This window comes from Lactuca serriola, chromosome 3 (genome assembly GCF_051521515.1).
Source record: "Lactuca serriola cultivar US96UC23 chromosome 3, Lser_US96UC23_V15, whole genome shotgun sequence".
NCBI lineage: Eukaryota > Viridiplantae > Streptophyta > Magnoliopsida > Asterales > Asteraceae > Lactuca > Lactuca serriola.
In genome coordinates this window covers 200,774,071-200,799,470 of record NC_136410.1, presented here as the reverse complement: position 1 = coordinate 200,799,470, position 25,400 = coordinate 200,774,071, and the positions used below count along the sequence as shown (strand labels likewise).

At 36.6% G+C, this 25,400-nt stretch overlaps 1 non-coding gene across 1 annotated transcript; it reads left to right on the top strand.

Annotated features, from left to right (window-relative positions):
- The first annotated feature begins 22,527 nt into the window (after positions 1 to 22,527).
- Positions 22,528 to 22,634, top strand: LOC145096621 (small nucleolar RNA R71). Its single transcript, XR_013703996.1, has one exon. It is a non-coding gene; the product is annotated as a small nucleolar RNA R71 (small nucleolar RNA).
- Positions 22,635 to 25,400: the final 2,766 nt, after the last annotated feature.

The window sequence follows — 25,400 nt, the reverse complement described above, 5'->3', positions numbered from 1 at the left end:
TAGTAGTGGGACATAATACTCCCCTTCATTTCGTTTGTTAAGGCTTACGAGAAATCAAATTAGACAAAAATTAGGACAATATATAATATGGATTAATCAATATTCGTTTGTTAAGACAATACAAAAATCAGTAATCACGAATACATTTCAACATCGGAAAACATCGGGTTTTCCGGGGAATTCAATACTACTCGTTCGAAACTTTATAACTATATTACAAAATACCCTTCATATATATATATATATATATATATATATATATATATATATATATATATATATATATATATATATATATATATATATATATATGTTTTTAAAATCATTTCATGCATCACTTATGAATCTTCACACTTAATAAACAAAAGTCTTTTAAGAAAATATCGGATTTTCTGGGTTTTACAAAATACACAAATCATTTTATCGCAAGAACTCACCAACATTTCATATGTTGACGTTTTTCCAAAATAACTTGTATTCTCAGGTAACAGGTAAGCGGAAAAGTTATAAAAACTAATGTTAGATGGCATGTTATTAAATGTACTCAGACTATTTAGGTTATGAATTTGTAGTGTTAAAACAATGTAATTGATGTGAACAATTCCAGTTGTAATATATTGATGCATGGTGACGCTTATGTTATGATTCATGTATATTCATTGTGATGATACTCAATTAAAGTCACGCGAGACCTCGGACATTTTCGTCGTTTGGTTCGGGGGTGTTACATAAGGTCACTTATTCGAAGGCCTATCCTGTTTTGATTACATATAACTAGTATGCACTTTACAAATAGTGATGTAACTAATGAAGATTTTCTAATAATTATCTAGATATTTTGTCTAATAGTTCTCGCGTAGATAACATGGATGGACTCCATCCCCACGGCAACTCGTACCTTCCGAATGAAGGCAATGCTGGATGGTTTGGAGAAGAACCCGAGAATGATCATCCAATCCCTTTAAATGATCACCATGCTGAAGACCTTTCGGAAGATGATAACTCCAAACCCGAGGTTGATAATCTACCTCCGGTAGCTCCCATTCCAAATCCTAACCCTCGTCCGGCTTTTCATGGCCCGACGCCTCCTTGGGTAGAATGCTTGGAAACATGGAGCAAGAGCAAGATCAACCTATGCCGTTTAATGGAGACCGAAGCTTCTACAACGTAAACGAAGGGAGCTCAACAGACAGAGTTCTACCAATCCTGATCTGTAGAGTTGCCCGAAACGAAATTCAAGGCAGGACGGCTCTCCAACGTATCGAAGAGGTTAATGCCAATGCAAGAATGCATACCATTCGCACCAATCGCCTTGAACACACAAGTGAGAGATCTGAGAGAAACCATGAGACCCTGCTGCAAGCACTAGCTGAAACTCAAGCCGAAGTCATAGAGCTCCGTGTACAACAGAGGGTGTACGAAAGATACCTGCTAGATATGGAACTTCAACTAGCTGAACTACGGGTTCACCATAGGGGTGACCGTCGCCAGTAGGAGATACTTTACTTCCTTCTTTGTTTTAGCGAACCGTGTTCCTGTCTATGTTCTATGTAGCACTTATCTATGTGACTACCTTGTAATGTAAGTACTTTAGTTAGGTCTTTATGTTGTCAAAGACTTTTCTACTCCAGATGTGATGTAAGACCTACTACAAGGTCAATTTTCCCAAACTTATTACATCTTAAACATCGATGTTATTGACAGTCGGCTAACTACCGTGTCACTCTTTGTTCAAATACTTTCATCATACCTTCATTGGAGTCTATCTGAAATTTGCTTTAGTCAAGTCATTGGACTATAGTAATTTAACTCCGGAATCATTTTTAAGCCTCTTTCAAAGGTTGGATCATATTATCCACCAACCTATAACACCTCGGCTTGAACGACAAACTTCTTGAGACCATTCTATGAACATACTTCTACTCCGTACTAGGACTGCATCATAGGGATGTAGGTCACACCTTCGTGAACATACTCCTATTCCGTACCGGGGCTGCATCATAGGGATGTAGATCAAACCTTCGAGAACATACTTCTATTATTTACATGAACGATCAAACTACATCTAGGTTCAACCGTACTCGCTCACGAATTCATTCTCTTTCCGTGTAACAGAATCATGTAGCCGAAGAAAAACGATCAACCCATCAACCAAACACCAACTCTTTAGATTGATGTAGCTACCTTTCAAGCTGCAGTCTCGGCTGTCGTGATAGCTGTTCTGACTCATCTTAACGCTAACAACGCGAATGTTAGCGGGATTGTTAACAATAATTCCAATCCAAGTAACAATCAAGTACCTCAACGAGCAACAAACTACCATGACACCCCGAATCTCAAGCCCAAGAATAACAAATGAAAATTCTAGGCTAAGGCTAAAGGCAAATCACCCCAAGGGGCAAGCAAAAGACAAACAACCTGCGGTAACCTTCGCAGCCACGACATCTGTACCTCCTACTACCATCCCTTCTGGTATCCCAATTGTCCCTACACCAGCTAGGCAGTATGCCGGAAACCTACCGAAATGCAATAAGTGTAGCTTCCATCATCTGGGTAGTTGTCGTCCGTTACACTGCTTTAAATGCAACAAGAACGGACATACTACCAATTGCTGCAGGACTCGGATCCAACACATTACTTCAACCACCAATGTCCAAATCTCTCGAATATGCCATCTATGTGGCGTAATTGGACACTTCAAGAGGGACTGTCCAACAGAGAAGAACGACGGCGAATCCGGAGGAGTTTGACCTCAGAATGGAAAGAGGCAACGAAGGACCCTACTATAGTATAGGTTCACTTCCAATCGTCAGTATTATGTATGTTTTTAAAACATGTTTAAAACTAGTGCAACTCGAGTCTTATCTTTTGCGAGATCCTGTCAGTTAAGGGACCCTCGTGTTGTGCATACTTGCCTTTTGTAGTATACTTTGTTCGCAGCAGTATTCCTGTAGTTACTCTAAAGTACTGTAACTCTGTTAAAAGTTGCACCGTTGTGTTTTGTCTGTAATGCCTTTATGTTCAAATCTAATGTCTTTTACTTCTAAGTAAGTCCGACATTATCATACAACTTGAGTCAATTCGATCCGCATAATAATAGTTTCGTGCATACATCTCCTTCTCCGAAAACGTCTTTATAGCGAAGCCGTCATTCCAAAACACCGAAGTACTCATGCATAGAGTACCTCATGTTTCTTATGCTTTCCGAAGAAAAACTCAGCAAAACTCCCCGAAGTACCACTCGTACAGTACGTCAAGTTCAATCCAAACACCCATACGGTTGATCTATCGTTGAAGAATGTATACATAGGGGTGGTATATAATCAAGGTTCTACAGGTTTAGAATTGATGATTCCACTTTAACTTCTTTTCCTCGTTGGGATGTGGGCTTAAAGAAGAATCATTTATTCGACTACCTTTTCAATCTTATTTATATATGACTCGTATACGCGAAACTATGATTGATGAACCTGGTATGAGTTCTAATATGAACTTCAGGATGGAGACTGCCTAAGACTACGAGTGATCGTCCTGCCATGCGAAGAAACTTAGATGTACCTATCCTTTTTCCCTTAATTCATGAGTAATCATAGTTTCTTTTAGATCTTCATGACATCTAATCAACCATAAGGTTTTGACGTCATAATCAGTATGAATTGGTTGAGTCTACATCAAGCCGATATCAAGCGCTTTGAGAAAGCAGTTCATCTTAACCTCCCTATCAAAGAACCTCTTGTTATTTACGGAGACAAATCAAGTACTAACCTTCACATCATTTCGTGTATTCAAGCTCAAAAGCGCTTACGAAAGGAATATCAAGCATTCCTTGCACACACCGTCGAAGCGAGCCAAGAAGAGCAAGACATTAAGAACATCCCAGAGTTCGCGACTTTCAAGACATATTTCCAGAAGAACTACCGGGATGACCCCCACAGCGTCCAGTCGAGTTCAGAATTGACTTAGTTTCAGGGGCTACCCTAATAGCCAAATCACCTTATCGTCTAGCTCCAAATGAGATGCAGGAATTTCCTAGTTAGCTTAACGAACTCCTCAGAAAGGGATTCTTTAGGCCAAGCTTCTCACCTCGGGGAGCACCGGACTTGTCTGTAAACAAGAAAGAGCGTTCCAACCGCTAAAGTAATCCTGGTGCACCGCACCGATATTATCCCTCCCAAAAGGGATATAAGATTTCGTGGTGTAACGTGATGCATCCAACCAAGGGCTTGGTTGTGTTCTTATGCAAAAGGAAAGGTCACTGCCTATACCTGAAGGCAGCTTAAGACGCAGGAAGTTAACTATACAACACATGATCATGAGTCAGGAGCGGTGGTAATTGCTCTGAAGATCTGGAGACACTACTTGTAGTGTACAACGTGTAATATTTTCACAGACCACAAAAACACTCAACATACATTTGACCAAGAAGAGTTATCATACCAGTGAAGTCAAACGAAAGAAGCAAAGTCATATCCCGATAGTGAAAGGTTCGCTGGAATTCCAAGCGAGGACCCGAGTTCACTTGGGAACGCGAGGATCAAATGAAACTTCTATCTGTAACATAGTTGTCAATTCTGCTTAAACTCTAATTTCGGGACGAAATTCTCTCTAACGGGGGGATGATGTGACAACCCGATATTTCTAGACAATGTAATGTAACACCAGTTAAATTTAGGTCAAAATTCAACTTTCCTAAAATCTTATTTGGGTTAAATAAAGTGGTAGGAATCGTAACAAGGTTTTCATACATATAAAGAATACTAAAATCTGAGTTATAACGAAGAAGTTATAACCATTCTAAGATTCTCGACAAAACCGACAATACTGATAGACATAAAAACACGACGTTTCGATACAATAGTATTTAGCTTTAAGTATCTAAATGAAAGTTGTAGATATCATTAAACCATAAACGTACGTAAAAAAGAACGTCCAAATCTGACTTCGTATGAGGAAGTTATGATTTTTCCAAGATCCGGATATAGTAGTAGACAGCTAAAAACTCGAAATAGAGATCGAGAGATTTTTAGCCGATACAACCTAAATAAGAATCAAAGACATCAACAATAGTAGTGCAACGGTGAAAATTCTGACGAAAACGGACGTCAGATGAAGGAGTTATGGATTTTTAACGGACTTTTCCAGTCCCGGCCTGTTAAAAATATAATATTAAAAATAAAGTCAAAATTTGCCGACGAAGTCTAAACAAGAGTTGTAGAGAATACTCTCAACTACGAGAGCATATAAACAACATCAAAAACGGAGCCCATACGCGAATGTTACGGATTTTACAGTTCGAGACCTGAAATCCGAGGCTGTCAGGTTGGCCGCGACGTGGCACAGTTGGCCGCGATGTGGCAACATGATTGGTGGCATCTTGTCAATGGAATAGGATAGGATTGTTCCCCACGACATGGCCATCCCTTGCCACGACGTGGCACCTAAAAATGAAGGCTATAAATAGGACTCAAGGGTTCTGGGTTTCATTGCTCAATTCTCTTCTTTCTCGTGCTGAAGCTCTGCGTTTAAGCTCCCGAAGCCCTGGTTTTCACATTCAAATTCCGAAGGAAGGCTTTGCATCCACGAGATTCCCGAGATTCCCGAGAAAATCAACTTTTCGAAGTTGAAGTTCTGCTCGATTTTCGTCTCACTTTCTTCAATCAATCAAGTGAGTTCATACCCCTTAATTAACCTTTTAAATGTTTTTAAATGTTTATAAATGCTTTATGGGGGGAATACAAGTTGAATCATGTTTAGTTATTATATCAATCACATGTGATTAATAACTAGCATGCAAATGGATTTACTATGCGTTAACTGTTTTACCAAACAGATTTCTTCAAGTGACTTTCTTAAACGTTTTTACATGTTTAAAACTCTTTATCAAACTGTCTTACACACTGTAAGTTTCCTTTCAAACTCTGTTACAAATGTGTTTTCAAACAAAGGTTTTCCTTGTACTTAAATTGTCTTATCAAACAAAATACTTTCAATCATTTTATAAACTGACATCAGGTCATCGTTTCTTAGTATTAAACTTTTCAAAGGTTTTACAAAATTTCTTTTACACTTTTATATTGTCAAATGCATGCCTAGATATGTATAGTTATATAAATAATGTTTAAAGGACTTCGGACGGTAAGCTCGCTTTATTTCCTTTTCCTCGTTGGGATGTGGCCTTAGGGAATCGGTTGCTCGTCCGAATGTCGTCTAAATATTAATTATATATCATGTATACATATATAGGTATAAAGGTTTCATTAGTCAGTTCAGTACCTTTGAGTAGCAAAGGTATACTTCCGGATATACTCATACATTACTAGTAACTATAATAGGTATAGTTAGGAGATACTACTTACAATTCCAAGTACAAGGAATAACACAAGAGTCAGTTCATTCATGAGTCTATACTAATACATTAAATGTTACATGAATACGTTTACATATATATGATTACATGAATACATTTACATAGATACGCTTACATGAGTACGTTTACATAGATACGCTTACATGAATACGTTTACATAGATATGCTTACAGAGATACGTTTACATTGATACGTTTACAGAGATACGCTTAGATGAACACGTCTACATTATTATCTTTAATAGATACTATTACATAGGATCTGTTACAAATGTTTCGGGACTTACCATTCCACACCCAAAGTTGTTAGCTACAGTAGGGAAAAGGAGCATCAACGGGTGTCCACGGTTGTACTGTTCGGCAAGTTTCCACGCCGTGAATATCCTAATGCAAAAGGATACATCTTTAGTTATTATATTATTCTCCTTCCTTTACTTTGTGACACATTCACATGAACGACGTGGTAGGATATATTTGATATAGATAAACTATTTTTCCTTATTACTTTTATATTGTGACTCATATACATAATCGACGAGGTAGACTATAACTTTTATAATAATAGTTAAACAGGAAAAACCGTCACATTTACAGTGATGCTTTCTTACAAAACAGTCGGCTCTTGGTAGAAGACCACTTTCAAAACAGTCGAGTCTTGGTAGAAGACTACTTTTATACTAGTAGGAAATATAGGATTTTCTTGGGTTTTCAAACGTTTACAATTACTTATAAACATTTTCAAACTTTTCTCCAAATGTTTACAAGTCTTTACTTTACAGTTTTTAAAATCAAAGACACATTAACACTTATGAATATACCAGCTTTATTGCTGATACTCGCTTTCAAAATAACTTGTATTCTCAGGTCACAAATAGACAGGTACAATGACCAGGTTTTGTGAAGACGGAGCAGTCAAGACTCGTCTTTATTTTGATTATTCATTATGTTGTTTTATACTATGAAAGAACACACTTGTAATTAAATTTATACTATTCATGCAATGGATGATGTTGTTGCTTGTTTACTACTTTACATTATTGTGATACATTTCATGACGTCCTCTGCCCAAGAACGTTTCCGCCGTTCTCGGTTTTGGAGTGTGACAAAACCCTAGTTGACATCAACTATAAATAGCACCCTAAGTCACTCAAAATCGGCACCCCTTAGAGAAACCATAGTAGATCTGATTTTGTGAGCTTGTTACCCTCCATCCTCTCTCTCATATTCATCCTCTCACTCAAGTGTGTTTGTGAGCCATTAGAGGTACTACACTTGTGGTACTTGCTTTCAAAAGCCAAGGAGATTCAAGAAACAAGTTGTTATTACTACATAACAACAAAAGGTATGCGTTCTATTCTTGTATGTGAATTTCAAAAATTATAGAAGCATGCTAGGTTTCTTTTTGTATTCATAAAGTTGTATGTCAAATAGTGAAAACATAGATCCAATTAGGGTTGCATGCACACATATGATTGTTTGTATAAAACCCATCAAAAAACACATAAATTTGTCAACCATAGGAACCATTTTTGCAATTTTCTCTTTTATTTTTTTATACTTGTTACCACTTATTACAATTGCCGAATTATCATCAAATAAAATTCGCAAGAACATTTCACTTTGCAATTCCTTTACATATATATATATATATATATATATATATATATATATATATATATATATATATATATATATATATATATATATATATATATATATATATATATATATGAATTTATTAACGCAGAAAAAACGATTTATAAATGAAAATATATTTAATAAAACATCATGTATATTTTTTAAATGTTATAATTTTATACAAGTTATTTGCCAATTTATAAGTTATAAAACGTTAAATACATTTTAGAAGTATACATAAGTATTTAAATTTCTAGAAATCATTATAAAAAAATTAAAAAAAAACATATTTTTGCCTTAAGAATTTAAAAGTATGTATTTATACTTTTAAAAACGTATTTATACTTCTAACAAACATATCTCTACTTTTAAAAATGTATTTTTAAGTTTTAGACTATATACATATTTAAAATGTGTACACAACGAAATAACTCTTGTTTTAAAACACAAACACGACATGTAAGTATATTTTTTATAATATATATATATATATATATATATATATATATATATATATATATATATAAAAGTATGTATTTATACTTTTAAAAACATATTTATACTTCTAACAAACATATCTCTGCTTTTAAAAATGTATTTTTAAGTTTTAGACTATATACATATTTAAAATGTGTATATAATGAAATAACTCTTGTTTTAAAATACAAATAAGACATGTAAATATATATATATATATATATATATATATATATATATATATATATATATATATATATATATATATATATATATATATATATATATATATGTTTAAGTTCATTTGAGACCATTCTAATTTTGTGAAACCGTGAGACCAAATCTAAAATTAATTTTAAAATGGAAAAATAAATCCCATTAACTAAAAAAAATAAAAATAAATAAAAGTAAATAAAAATCAATCCCATTTTTTTTTAAAAATACGTGAAATATTCTAATAGAATATTACACTGGCATATTTTAAAAAATAATTTTAAAATGAAAAATAAATGGAAAAATCTAAAAATTCTTTTTTTAAATATTATTTTCGGAACTTGAGTTAACTAAAAAAATAAAAAATAAAAAAAATTCCATTTTTTTTGAAAAATACGTGAAATATTCTAATAGAATATTATAGTGTACATATTCTAAAAAATAATTTTAAAATGCAAAAATAAATGGAAAAATCCAAAAATTCTTTTTTTTTTAAATATTATTTTTGGAACTTGAATTAACTAAAAAAATAAAATTAAATAAATAAAATAAAAAATGCGTCTCACGGTCTCACAAAATTTGGCCGCCTCACATGAACCTACATATATATATATATATATATATATATATATATATATATATATATATATATATATATATATATATATATATATATATATATATATATATATATATATAAAGTTCGATTCAAAAATAGTTTTTTATAGATACAAAGGAACTAGTTTAGACCGTCAAATTTGACTAATCAATGAATCATATAATTATAGAATTAATCAACGAAAGAAGATTGAAATTAAAACTGTAATATTCATGGAAGTGTATTATAGTAAAAGCACATTCTTATTAATGAAAACCGTATCATTAAACCGTTATTATACCAAAAATCTTACAAACTACATTTGAAAATTTTTGTGTGAGATATATTATTTTGAAGTTTTGATTTGTGAATAGCCAGTTATTTTTCAAAAACATTTTAAATTGGTTATCAAACTTTATCGATTATAAGAAGTATCATTGCATTTTGGTGAGAAAAATGCAAAGCAGAATATTCAATTCAAGTTTGAAGAACATGTTCAAAAGCAAATTTTTAATAAGAATACATCACCGATATGCATTTTAGGACGACGATTTTGTAAATCCGTTCAGAAATCAAAGTACGTATTTTTGTTGTTATGTCTTTGAAAGAACCACTGTTTATGAACATTACTTTATTTTATTATTTCATCTTTAGAAAATGATGATTATAAATTTTTAATACGTATTGTTTCTATTATGAATACGTTCTTGAAATTTTATGGAAGAAAATATATTATTTTTAGTGCTGATTGTTAAAGAAGAAATAAAGGAAGAAAATACATGAATGTACTCATGATGTTGATGACGCAGTTCAAAGACCCGGTAAGCGACAAATTGAATGGGATTAAAAAAAAGTAAGGTAAGTAAACCATTAAATCAATCAAAGAAACTGGATTTTAATCATTTTCACAACATTAGCACAAGAATGTCACCAAATTCTTTATACCTAGCAGTCAAATAATTATCTAATGAACAAATGATATTGTTAATAGATAATGGATTTGGTGGTTTGTTGAATATTCAAATGACAACATTACAATCACACCTTGTATACTACGTTGTTGACAAATTCCATGAGGAAACATTTACTATCACACTAGAAAGTAGGAAGTTTTTCATAGACAGGGAAAGAGTCTATGCAATGCTTGGAATACCATTAGGCAATGTAGAATTCAATAGACTTTCTGAATGTGCTATTGATGATGAAGAATATTGTAACATCCTGTTTCGAGAAATTCTTATTTCAAGATTATGGACAATTAATAGATCAAATGGAGGCCTTGGTATTTTTACAGTCTTGACCCTTATTATGTAATACGTTTACAAATTGGTCCCAATTGGCATGTAAATGAAGAGCATGGTGAAGATCTAAACGCTAATTTTTAGGGTTTGGAACCTATTTAAACATCATTATCTCTTTGAGGCCCCTTCATTCATCATAATCCATCCCCATTTTCGTCCCAAACAAACCCTAATTCCCTTGTGCCTGCATTTTAAGCTTGAAAGTGTGCTTTGTGGTGTTCTTGAAGGAAGGCAACAGAAAGGAAATCATCTTGGAAGCTTAAGGCACTTTGGATCCAGTAATATCTTGCCCTCAAGCTTCATTTGGAAGTATAAATCTTGAACATTGATGTATAAATTGCTTAGATCTTGTTATCCTAGAAGTTGTATGCATTTTTGGTCCATAAGATAGTCTAATGGAGTATAAGCTACTCCACGGCCTTAAAATGTAGTTTCCTAGAGTTTTGAGCTTCTAGATTCATCAAAATGAGATCTTGGACACTCTCATTGAGCAATGCAAGAGTTTGGGAGTTTTTGGTGACTTTTGGACCAAGGATTTAAATTTTCACCCTCTTAAATGCATGCAAATGGATAAAGTTAGGGACTTTATCCATTAAGAAGTCCCATTTTACTAAGATATGAAGTTTGGTGTCTTGGCTTAATGGAACAAGAGCTTAATGGAAAATTTTAGGTTCAGCTATTAGGCATACTTGGACATACGCTACGCATACAAGGGTTCAAGCTCGTAATCTTGCAAGGCACCCTTTACGCTAGGCGTAGAGGGGAGTATGTTGGGTGTATGCAGCCCAAAAGGAAATCTTTGAATTTTTGACATTGACTTTGACCAAGGGTTGAACAAGTTTAACTTAAGGGAATTTAAGGTATTTTAAGCTATGGTTTGAGATTTGGTCACTATATGTTGTATAGGTGACCTATAGAGTTGGTATCCGGAGCAACATTTTGTTCAACCATTTTTTCAGACTGAGAGGTGAGTTATTCTCATTGTACTTGTGGGTCGAATGTTCCAATACCGCCCACTAGATTATGTATCCTGGTATATAGGATGTAGTGATGATTTAGTGATCTATTAGATCTGAATCATGGTATATAGGATGTTGTTATGTTGTAGTAATCTGTTAGATCTGTATGTTGGTATATAGGATGTTATTTTGTAGTGATATATTAGATATGTATCCCGATATATATGATATTGCTATACGATAGTGATTTGTAGATCTGCCTATTTGTCTGTCGACTGGTTATACGTTTATCTGTTGTATATGTCGACATAGTATGAATTTTGGGTTGAGGCTTTATTGGTATGTGCGTGAGCCAACAAACCAGGCGTAATTGAGCCGATGTAACGCCTGTGCTTCCGGGCTTGCCATTTTTAGCAATGTAATAGTCTAGGTTAACCTTTATAACCCGTTTTGAAATAATAAGAATGTATTATTTGAGTATTATGTGTTTTGTGGTTAATTGCTTAATTATGTAGTCTGATTAATTAAGAATAAAAATAAGCGTCAAAATTTAAGTGTAAAATAAACTTAATATCTTTGGTTAATGTTGTAGTAGTTGAAACGAGGTTTCCGAATATATATAGAACGCCCAAATCTGACTTCGTATGAAGAAGTTATGATTTATCGAAGTTTCGACTTAGCGGTATGCAGCCTGAAATACTCGATTTGAGATCGAGCGGTTTTTAGCCGAAGCATTCTAAACGAGGATCGAAGGTCTCATTGTTGGTATCGAAGCGATAAAAAGTTAGGCGAGAACGGACGTCAAACGAAGAAGTTATGAATTTATAACGAAAGTTTCTGTCGCGGCCTATTAAAAATAAATAATAAAAATAAAGTCGAAATTAGCCGACGGAGTCTAAATGAAAGTTGTAGAGCGTAGTCTCACCTTCGCATGGATATAAAGAACGTCGAAAACGGAGTTCGTATGAAGAAGATATGAATTTCCGAAGTTTATTAATTATTTTGTATTTATTTTTAATCTTAAATTCTGGCCTTATCCGAAGACGAGTCAGCGGTCCGATCCAACATACGCCCCGCGTACTTCGAAGAGTGTCGACACTTCGGATGACGCATGCAGTGACGATTTCGGAGGCCAGTACGCCCCGCGTACTCCGAGGCTCCAGCCTCTATAAATAGGATGCGAGGGCAGCCGGCTATTTTGCCAATTTCTTCTCTTCTCTCTCCCGTTTTGCATCGTTTTGCGTGCCAGAAATACCCCGAAGCCCCGATATTATTCTCGAGCCCCGAGGCAAGTCCCGAGATCCCGAAGATCCTGAGAAGTGCGGTTCCCGAGTCGAAGCTCTGCCCGCGAGAAGTTCGATTTTTGTGAAGATCTTCTAGATCTGCTGAGGATTACTACTTCTGCAAGTCGTAGTGCTGTCCGATCGTCTTCTGATCAAGTGAGTGTATACTACCTTTCATAAACACGATAATAATACAAGTGTGGTTTGAGTGTATTAAGTAAATTGTGGTTTATATGTGTGAGGGTGCAGTTACTTTCTTCTAACAAGTAACTATGAAGTATTTTATGCGATATACTTGTTATGTGTATATTTTGTGATTGTATGCGTGAATGGATATTCACTTTATTCCATCTCATGGATCTGAATTGCTTTCTATGAAATACGTGTTACGTGGGTATGCCTCATCTGTTAAGTGGAATATATATTGAATGAAAATGATATACAGGTTTTAAACTATGTATGAAAATATATATTTTATCTACTAATATGTTGGGTAGAACATGGGTAGATAGTTGGTGTGTAATAAACAGATGAGAGGCCTCGATGTTGTTGTTGTTGTTGATCTAGTTATTCAGCGGAGTATGGATAACGACCACGGACTCTTTCTAGACAGTCCAGTGGAACGCTAGCAGGTTCATAACCTGTAGGTGTTGTGAACGATGTGTTCACCGGTGTACTCTATCCCCCTCATGGTTGCCTTTAGGATATCTATTGTTGAGGAAACCCCTTCGCAGTGATGTCCGTGCCGATGAAAATCCTAGATTAGGTCCCTTGAGATAGATGTTATTTTAGGGACGTAAAGTGAGGACAACGGGAATGGGTAATCGGGATAGTGATTGGTTGGTGAAATTAAATATAACTTATTCATTGTGGGTTGAAAACCCTATATGCTCACCAGGCTCCCAAGCCTGACCCACTCAGTTTTATTTGTATTACAGGTAGTGGTGCGAGGGCATAAGATGGTTGAATCATCAAGTTGTTTTGTTTACAAGTCTGTATGTGTATATATTTGTTGAATGACTTGTAATGTTATCGTTTATGCTTTATGGTCTGTATCGGAACATGACATCCCGAGTTTTGATTATATAAATGAAAATGCATCTCTTGATGAAATGCTTTGATAAATATTATTTTATCATGTTTTGTTTTGGGAACAAATTCCGCAACTCTTTCAAATCAAAAGGATTTACTCTGAAATTATTTAAAAGCATAAATGAAAATCGGTCTTTTCTGGCCGAGATTTTGGGGATGTCACAGCCGATGGATGGGGACCCGAGGGTATACCAATATAATGACTATTTGGACTCGTTGCATATTGGCATTCAGTTCGATGACTGATTTGGCCGAGGCATTCCAGTTCGATGGTTGATTGGGTCGACGATAATCCAACCCGATGACTGTGGAGCCGAGAGTATTCCTGTATGATGAATGATTGGGTCGGAGGTAATCCAGCCCGATAGTTGTGGATCCGAGTGTATTCTAGTTCGATGACTTATTGGACCCAACATGCATGATTGTATATGTTATATGTGGTGTGGTGGTACTTTGGGGGAACTCACTAAGCTTTGGCTTTTAGTTTCAGTTTTATGTTTCAAGTAATTCAGATTATTGGGGAAAGGCGAAGGCTTGATCGTGCACATCAACTTGGATTTTTATGAGATTATGATTTTGGGATACTCTGATTCATGTTTATGATTTTTGGAAACTATGATTTGTGAACTCTCAGGGTTTAGGATTGATCTCAAAAATGAAAATTTATACCTTGATTATTAGGGTGATACAAATATAAGGAATGGAAAGAACAATAAAAGGGACAAAAGTTCAATAACAACAACTACCTCAAAAGGATAAGGGCAACCAATAAAGCAAACAACAACTTCAGGTCGAATTTAATAAATCTTTTCATAAACAAATTTGTGGATACGGAGATGAATGGATCATCCAACACTTCTTTTATTAGAAAACTAATAAAAGTTGTTTATTGGAAGAATATAGATTGGTGTGGCTATATGATAAGTTGTTTGGAGACTGCAAACTAAAATGGAGATCATTTGAAAAAACTATTATTATACAAACCCTTTGAAGTTGTTAATGGTATGCTTTAAGATATTCATTTATATTACAGTTTAATTATTACACCATATCGCTATGTAATTAAAATTTTTTTAAGTTTGTGTATGCAGATAGGGTGGTTTGTAAGGATGTGAAATTGAGAAGATAACAACCATTCATCCGTGAATTGGATTCAGAGCACCTCAGAGTTCTAGAAGAATACGAATTGAATAATGGAGTTTTTGGATCGTTGCAACTAAGAAAAGAAAAGATTGATATAAAGGCATTTAGTTCCAATGAAGTATTGGAATAATAATCATTATATTTTTTTTATATACAATAATTACATGGTTTAATTATTTGTTCAAATCTTTTTTTTTTGTTATTATATGTGAAAAAACTATTTATATTGTGTAGGAGTATAAAATAATATGGTGAATGTCTTAAAACTGGTTGAAGAATAAAGGTTGTTAATGAAAAACGCCTTAGTACCTGCAATGTTGACTTCACTGGATAATACACTAATTACAAGATGGTTGGATACTTGTGAAACACTGTTTTCACAAACAAAATTCACAAGAATTAAAGAATGTTTTGCAATTCGTGTAAAAATTACATCAACCAGATTTGCCAATGAAGTTGATATTAGTTGCAAGAGAGTTGATATTGGTACAGATGAGTATACAGATTGAGCATCTTTTATTGTTAACTTTGTTTTGAGAGATCTGCAAAATGAGCAGTGCTGTGGGATTAAAGAAGTAGGAAGGGAAGTGGAAGAAAAACATGATGCACTTTTGCATGAAGGCTTGGTGAATTGTGGAGAAGATGGAAATGATAATGTACGTTATTGTTCTAATATGAACATATAGTTCAAAGATGAATAATTGTGTAGTGAATGGTGAAGATGGGAGTAATGCTACAAAATTGAAGATTTATGTGTTGAATAATGTGGATATTTCTTCTAAGAAACAAATTGTAAATCATGGCTCGAAAGAAAAGGTTGTTATAGAAGGAGATCCTAGTTCTATCATGAAAAAAAATCAATTTTTAATGACAAAATTTTGTTGATAATACAATGTCAAATGTGTATTCAACAACAAATCATCTAAGTGAAAACTAGTTTGATAGAAGCTAGGCTTGCAGAAGTGTCTCCCTAAACACCAAGCATCTGATATTGGCATATTTAATCATATAATTCATGTATTATCTTAATATTTTGTGTTGTATTTGTTTCAAATACTGAACAAAAGGTACTTAATTAGTAGAAAATTTCTTTTGCAGCAACAAAGACATGCTCGGAAGGAAAAGGAATCGGAATTGGGAATTGGAAGCTTGGATCTTGTATTTTGAAGAAAAAGAAGAAATTAAAGAATGGCACGACGTGTCATCTCTAAACACGGTGTGTTGAGATAGAAAATCCGGTTGGAAAAGTGCCTTGTCGTACACACGTTTTTAATGAAGAACACGACGTGTTGGGTCTTTAAACACGTTGTGTTGCACCTCTTGAAGCCATTTTTCTGCAAAAAAACAAATAAACTAGAAAGACAAAACAAAATGCTCCACATGTTAAACATATTAGCAGCAAACAAAAGACCATATCCCAGGTCTCACGTCGTGAGCACTAAGGCTCACGTCGTGAGCACTAAGGCTCACGTCGTGAATACGTTGCCTACAACGAGAATTGGTCATGACAGTTTACAAATCGGGCCAAATACTTTGTTGGGATTTTATTCTAACTTGATTCTAAGTATATTAATCATACACGCAATAAAGATTTCTCATATTTAGGGCATCAATTTTGAGATTCAAATAGACTACAAACCCTAACCCCTAAATCAACCAAATAAGTCAAAGCTAAACACTAAAAGTAAGATTGGTGTGCCTTAGATTGATGTTAACGTGAGCACAAGAGTACAACGTAGTGAAATTGGTCAAAATCGAGTGCGTGGGGGGGACCAAGAAGTTGTCGGTGTTTGAGGGATAAGTAAATGGTAGGTCAAACGAAATCTGATTTCTTTATTCAAGTAGTCCTGATTCATTCTTGCTCACATCGTGAGAATAAAGACCTCACGTCGTGAGTAATATGTGGCTAAAACAATTGGATTGTTTAATCAAGCGGAAATAGGCTAATACACTTATTGGATTATTCTAAATGGGTTGAGAGAAAATGGTGGGTTAATCATCAAAGTATTTCAGTACGTATATCAGTCTAGACTCACGTCGTGAGCTCGCTTCTAGTTTGAAAAATAAATTTCATTATTACTAAAAACCTTTAATTTTTTTTAAACCATTTAATTTTAAGAACCCCCACACTCGACTTTTACCATTCAGAGGATTATTAGATGATGAGACAATTGATATTCCTAAAAACTAAAAATTTAAAAACTCAAATGAAAAGAAAAGAAAATGCAAACCGAGCTCGGGTTGCCTCCCGAGAAGCACTTCTTTTTGTTGGAGTCGTGAGCTGGACTCTGTGCCTCCTTACGTTGAGCTGTCCAACACCACCTGAATCTTATGCTCCTTCCATCGCCTCTTGTAAGCTTGGACATGTCTAATATACACCATCTTCGAGTTCTCCTTTTTTGCTTTCACCTCGACTACATCAAGTTTTCTTTTGATCCCTTTAGTCTCCAGTTTTTCTTCAGTCTTTTTAGGCTCCATAGGAATCTTTTCTTCTTTCACCACTGGACTCATCTCCTTTGAAGTAACCTCATCTTCATCACTTGATAAACCGTCGCTTTCTTTTCTTACCAAAGATATGGGAGTTTTATAAGCAAGCACTTCGAAAAAAAATTGGAACGGAAGCTATTGGTTTGGAGCATTTGACTTGTTGAATCTCTTCTTCCATAAGCTTCTCTAATTCTTCAAGTTCATTCTCTTCATTAATGTTGAAGACCTCATCATGAACATCACTCCCTTGGAAACCATCTTGAACTCCAAAAGTTTCTTCTTCATCTCCAACCCTCAAAGTAAGCTTGGATTCACGAACATCAACCAAAGCTTTAGCCGTATTAAGTAAAGGGCGACCAAGAATGATTGGGACATTAACATCTTATTTCATGTCCATAACCACAAAATCAACTGGGAAAACGAATTTCCCAATTTTCACCAGGATGTCCTCTACAATCCCCCTAGGATGAGTCACTTTTGTAGCCTTCATCTTCTGAATATTTAGCTTGTGATAAAAATGAATAAGGCATCAAATTTATGCTAGCCCTAGAATCAGCTAAAGCGTAAGTCTTCAGATTATTTCCAAACTCACATGGAAGAGTGAGGCATCCAGGATCTCCCATCTTCTTAGGTATCTCTCCCAATACAACTTTTGAGCTTTTCTCACTTAGAATCACCTTAGAATTCTTCTTTAACTGCTAACGAGTGTTTATCAAGTCTTGTAAAAACTTTGCATATTTGGGAATTTTGGATAATGACTCGAAAAAAGGAGTATTAATTGGAATACCCTTTATTTGCTAAATAAACCCCAGATGCTCCTTTTCCAGTTGACTAAGATTAGCTTAGGAAGGAAACAGTAAAGGCGGACGATAAGCCGGAATGGATTCTGAAGTCTTCTTTTCAAATTGGGCCCACGTCGTGAGCATGGATGGCTCACGTCGTGAGTTCAGTATTTCAGCTGAATTTGGATTTTCGATCTTTAACTTCTTCATTCTAGTTCGGGTTGCCTTGGCTCCACTTCTAATGCTTCTAGGAACTTAGAGATAGCCTCTTCTTTAGTCTCGATCATTATAACATAGGATTGAGTCTTATTTTTGGGAAAATGTGGAGATAGTTTCTAGTCCAACAAAGTTGTTAGTTGACCAAGTTGAGCTTCGAGATTGTGGATAAAGGTGTGACATCCCCATTTTCACGTCCAGAAAAGACCGATTTTGTTTATGCTTTATAAAAGTCAGAGTACCTCTTTTAATAAAAATGTTGCGGAATTTGTTCCCAGTAAAACAAGATAAATATGTTATCAAGGAATTTTCGAAGAAAAGTATTTTTATTCATTTTAAAACATTTGGGATGTCATCGTCAATACAGAAACATAAGCATAAACAGAACTTACATTCATTATCACTAGTGATTTATATCTCCTTAATCTCTCAGTGTAATGTGACTTCATATCAACACCTGTGATGAAAATAAACTAAGTGTAATGTGACTTCATATCAACCCGGATTTCCAGGTATCTTTTATTCATATATTTTTGGTATTTTGTGAGGGGACTCGGCGAGTTGGAGCTTAGACTCGCCGAGTAGGATCGAGGTTCTGTATGCGGGTTCGCACCTGGACTCGGCGAGTCCAAGGAATGGACTCGGCGAGTCCAAGTTGTTTAATGAAACCCTAATTTCCCGGTCCTAATCCCTATTTGAAGGACCTTATGGCCCTTCATTGCGGCTACCTTGTCCTTGAGAGCACCTAAACAGCTGAGGGATTCTTGTGAGTGAGATAAGAGGCCATTATTCACCAATTTTGTGTGTGTTTGCAAGAAAGGAAGGGGAAAGTCAAGCTAGAGGAGTTGGGGGAGCTTGGATCTACTTCCATTTCGTCATAGGAAGCTTCTTGAGGTATCATTCAGAGCTTATTCTCGTATTTTTGTTGATATGGTCAAATCTAGGGTTTCTTCATGCTATGTTTGCCTTGTATTTGGAGTGTGAGAGGTCCCATGGGGATATGGTACCTAGATCTGGACCTTAGTAGGTCCAGAGAGTCCCAAGTACCATTCTTTATGTCCTTCCTTTTGGGTTGGAGACTTAGGTTGCCATCTTAGAGGTCATTTCTTCAAAAGGAGCCTTGTAGGTGTTGCATGGTAGCCAAGACTATGACTTTACGTGATGAATGAGCTTGGGAGGGCCAGATCTATGAGTTGATGGAGCGGATCTAACCTCAGAAGCGAGATTGAGTTGATGCATGGCATGGACTCACCGAGTCCGAAGAACAGACTCGGCGAGTAGCTTGAAGATTGCCTTTAACCACTCAACGAGTGGTCTTACCGAGTTATGGGTTGACTCAGTGAGTCAGGGAGAGTCAGAGAGGGTTGACAGGTGGACTGAGTCGAGCTGGAACTCGCCGCGTTGTTCTTGAGACTCGGCGAGTTGAGTCGTGGTGGCCCCGTGATTCATGCTAGGTGGGACTCGTCGAGTTGGGGGTGTACTCAACGTGTCAGGAGAGGATCCTAGGGAGTCAGTGAACACGTATAGACTCGTCGAGTCGCCCTAGTGCACTCGCCGAGTCCGGTCAAAGTTGGCCGTTGACTGTTGACCAGAGTTGACCAGTGTTGACTTGATAGGGGTAGTCAACCTTAGTGGTAAAAGTGTTAATTATAGATATATGATGTTATAGGAGGATTATAGCTCGGAGGATCGAGCACGAGTGATTTCCGGGATTCACGAGTTATCGAGATATACGAGGTGAGTCTTCTCACTATACTTTACCTTGAGTAGGTAATCAGAGTTATGTGATAGAGTATTTGTATGCTATATTCTTGTTATGTGTTGTACTGCATTATTTCTATGTGATTTATGTTGTGCATGTTTATAGAGTTGGAACCGGAAGGTTCCCAAAGTTAGAACCAGTGGGTTCACAGAGCAGGGTCTACGGACCCACAGAGTTATAGCCTCGAGTGGCTAATATGTCTTATGTGTGGTATTTTGGGGAACTCACTAAGCTTTGTGCTTACAGTGTTAGTGTTGTTTGTTTCAGGTACTAGTGATGACCGTGGGAAGGCGCCGGCTTGATCTGTACACACGCATGGGATTTTTATGATATGTGATCTTGGGATTTTGTATGATATGGATTGGAGTTTTAAACTTGATGTTTTATGAAAATTAAATGAAAATGTTTTTATATTATGCGAAAAATTATTTTGAAATTCACGGTGTTACATAAAACATAAGATATACTAACGATAGAGTAGGCGTAGGTCACTTACAGCGGGTTTTTCGCAAAACTGGGCTTCGCTGGAGCAGTGTTCCCGAGCTGAAAGGCTCTTTTCTCGGGGCTTCATGAGCCTCGGGGATTCCTTCGGGTGCTAGGGGTTTACCTAGATTTTAGGGGGGGTTAGGGAGCTTAGAGAGAGAGTATAGAGAGAGAAAGAAGAGGGTTGAGGGGTGAGGAAATGAGGGAACCCGGGACTCTTATTTATAGGCTGAATTCCTGATGAACTCGCCGATTTGGTCCACTGACTCGCCGAGTCAGTACCATGTGTTATCATCTGATGGCTTTCCTTGGAGAGAAAACAACGGCTGTGATCACGCCACGTCACCCAAACTCGCACAACACCCTCCCGACTTAGAAAAATCATAACCCTCGCATACGAGCTCCATTTTCTATGTTTTTTCCACGCGTAGGTAAAAACAAGATCTACAACTTTTATTTAGACTCCATCGGCAAATTCTCGACCGATCTTAAATTTAACAGTAGGAGGAGATTATATTGTTAAATGTCCGCGTAAAATTCATAACTTCTACATACGGACTCCGTTTTTGTCTGTCTTTTTATCATTGAGTTCCTATTAATGAGATCTTCAACTCTCATTTAGGTCTCGTAGGCCACAAACCGCTCGAGCTAAAATTCGAGTTTCATGTCGTGCACTACTATGCCAAATCTTAGAAAATTCATAACTTCCTCATACGAAGTCAGATTTGGGTGTTCTTTTTTTGTATGTTCTCGGTTTAATGTATACTACAATTTCTTTTTAGATCACTAAGGCTAAAAATTCCTCTATCTTAAATTCACTATTTACGTCTCCCGGTGCCGATTTTGCCGTAAAACTTCGACGAGCCATAACTTCTTCGTTATAACTCGGATTTCGGCGTTCTTTATGTGTACGGAACCCTTATAACACATACTACAACTTGATTAAGATTAATCCTTCTAAATAATCTTCCATCAAAAACTCAATTTTGATGCTTATTGTCTCTAAATTGACTAGCCCGAATTAACGGGCGTTACAAGAGGCTTGATGATTTCTTAATGATGCTTGCTGGTCAATCATCATTGCCTGATGTTCTTTCATCATAGATTATTGATCCTTCATCATTATTCTTCGATCCTTCAGTGTTGTATCAGTATCATCATGTCTTTTCTCTGAAGCTTCCATGAAATGAAGTAGCATGGTTTCCAAGTCAACCTTCTTCTTAGCTGGTGGTTGCCCTTTTTGGTAAAAGCCTCGACCTGTCTGCCTATATCTTTCTTCCTTTTGCTTCTTGTATTCATCATATGGCAATCACTCCTTCTTTCTTTTCTGCCAGTCTTCATCATATTTATCCCCACCCGATAAGAAAACTTGAGCTATTTTATTCCCATATTCATCCATGTAGCAATCCTTAGTCAAGTGTGGACCATTGCACCTTTCACAACCAACTCTTATAGGATGTATTGACTGGTCTATCTTGGTCATCCTATTATCCATAGTGTTGAGCATTTCTAGCACAGAAACCATGTCTTCTGAACTTCCTCCCCCAATTCCTTTAATTCCTTCATGCCTTGGATTGTGGTACTCACGAGAATGATTTGAAAATTCTTCAACTAACTCCTTGACTTCCCCCAGATTTTTCTTTATAAGCCATCCTTGAGAATCAAGGATTTGTCTTGTCATTACATTAACCCCGTCATAGAAAATGGATACTTCTTGTTGAATGTTAAGGTCATGTTGAGGACAATTCCTTAACAAACCTTTGTAGCATTCCCATGCCTCGTAGAGTGACTCACCCGGATTTTGGTCAAAATTAGCTATCGCCTTCTTGAGTTTAGCTATCTTGGAAGGTAGGCAGAATTAATCTAGAAACTGCTCACGCATCTGATCCCAAGTAGTGATTGCACCAGGTGGTAGTGCCTTCAGCCAGTCTTTTGGAGGTCCTTTAAAAGTGACTGGCAGCATCCTTAGTAAAGTTGTCTCTCTAGGAACATTAGGAGCATTGAAGTAATCGGTAATGTCATTGACCTCATCTAGATGCTTAAAAGCGTCCTCATGTGTAACAGCCCGGATTTCCAGGTATCTTTTATGTTTATGTTTTGGTGTTTTGAGAAGGGACTTGGTGAGTTGGAGCTCAGACTCGTCGAGTAGGATCGCGGGTCTGGACGTGGGTTCGCGCTTGGACTCGGCGAGTCCAAAGTATGGACTCGGCGAGTCTGCGCTGTTTAATGAAACCCTAATTTCTCGGGTTTGGGACCTATTTAAAGGGCCTTATGGCCGTCATTTGTGCTCATCAGTCCCTTGAGTGAAACCCTTATCGAGTGTAAGCGTTTTGAGCATAGAAGGAGGCCATTGTTGATCTTGGAAGTGTCATCTTGCAAGGAAAAGGGAGGATTAGCTAAGGAAAGGCAAGAGGAGCCACTTTCTAAGAGTTTGGGGTCCAGAGCATCACATTTGAGGTATATTCTTCGAGCTATTTCTGCTATGTCGAAATTTATGTTGGTTTAGGGCTTATTGAACCCTTTTATGATAAGATCTAGTGCTTCCTTGGTCCCTTGAGTGAGTAAGTTGTAGATCTGGACCTTTGGAGGTCCAGAGTGTCCCTTTGCCCAAGCTTTTTGTGAATCAATGGAGGTTTTGGATTGGAATCCTTATGCCTTAGGTCAAAATGCCATTTATGAGCCATGGGGTGTGTTATGAACACCAAGATAAGGACTTTACGTGTTCAATCAGTCTAGGAAGGCCAGATCTATGAATTTTTGGAGCAGATCTGACCTTAGAAGCAAGTTTGAGTGATTGCATGGCATGGACTCGCCGAGTCCGATGGGCAAACTCGGCGAGTAGCTTGAAGATTGCCCTCAGATCGCCCAGTGAGTGGTCCAGTCGAGTCATAGGTTGACTCAGTGAGTCAGGGCGAGTGTGAGAGGGTTGGCAGGTGGTCTGAGTTGAACTGGGACTCGCCGAGTTGTTCTTGAGACTCGGCGAGTTGAGTCGGGGTGGCCCCGCGATTCTTCCAGGTGGAACTCGTCGAGTCAGGGGGAGTACTCGACGTGTAAAAAGGGAATTCCAGAGATTGGTGAAAACGTTTAGACTCGCCGAGTCGCCATAGTGCACTCGCCGAATCCGGTCAAAGTTGACCGTTGACCATTGCCCAAGAGTTGACCAATGTTGACTTCTTAGGGGTAGTCAACCTTAGTGTTAAAAAGTGTTAATTAGAGATATATGATGTTATAGGGAGATTGTAGCTCGGAGGATCGAGCACGTGTGATTTCGGGATTTGTTAGCTATCGATATTCACGAGGTGAGTCTTCTCATTATACTTTACCTTGAGTAGGTAATCAGAGTTATGTGTATGTTGTGTGTATGCTATGTGTTGTACTGCATGATTTCTATGTGATTTATGCTGTGCCTGTTTATAGGGTTGGAACCGGAAGGTTCCCAGAGTTAGAACCTGAGGGTTCACAGAGCTTGGGTGCACGGACCCACAGAGTTATAGCCTCGAGTGGCTAATATATATATATATATATATATATATATATATGTGTGTGTGTGTGTGTGTGTTTATGTGGTATTTTGGGGAACTCACTAAGCTTTGTGCTTACAGTGTTAGTGTTGTTATTTCAGGTACTAGCGATGACCGTGGGAAGGCGCCGGCTTGATCTGTACACACGCATGGGATTTTCGATATACATTGATCTTGGGATTTTGTATAATGTGAATTGAGATTTAAACTTGATGTTTTTATGAAAAGTTAATGAGAAATGTTTTTATAAATTGTGAAAATTTATTTTGAAATTTACGGTGTTACATCATGATCCTTCCTATAAAATGGAATATCCTTAAGTGCAGTAAGGATGTGTCCTTTTAGCTCGAATCTGACAGTGGCAAGAATTGTAGGTTGAACTAACCCCAGACCATCATCATCTCTAATCCGCTTCTTGTAAGCTCCCATAGACATATTCGTAATGTCTGCCATCTTGGTTTCTGGCTCATCTTCGGATTCACTTCTATGTAGTTCGAATTTTGGGTTGGATTCGTACTCGGATTCTTGTAGGTTAGATGTTTGATCAAAGCTTTCAACTTTTGATGATGTACTAGTTTCTCTTACTTTCTCTCATGACTTTTTTCCAAAAACTGACTTTAGATCTTTAAAAGGTGACTTCTTTGGTGTTTGGTTCACTCCTGTGTTCTTATCCGTCTTCTTGTGAAGGTCCGACTCTGGATCTTCAATTGGTGGCACCAAAGGTGTCTTGGATCCTCTAGTCATGAACTTCTGCAAAATAAACAAAAATAAAAACGTAAAACTAAACTAAAAATTAACTAAAAATAGCCTACTGACTGGTCACCACGACGTGGTAAAGATCACCACCTTGTGTTGTCGCAGTAAATTTAACAAAAAAGAAAAACGAAGAAAAACTAAAAACTTCTGCACTCACGTCGTGATCCTAATGCTCACGTCGTGAGTTGGGTACTAAAACAAAAATTTAAGCTGAAAAAGTAACTGTTTGCAGGTTTTACCCCACAAAAAGGATCGATTACCCTAAAGCAAATAAATCAACAATTAAATAAGCCGTTCCCCGGCAACGGCGCCAAAAACTTGAT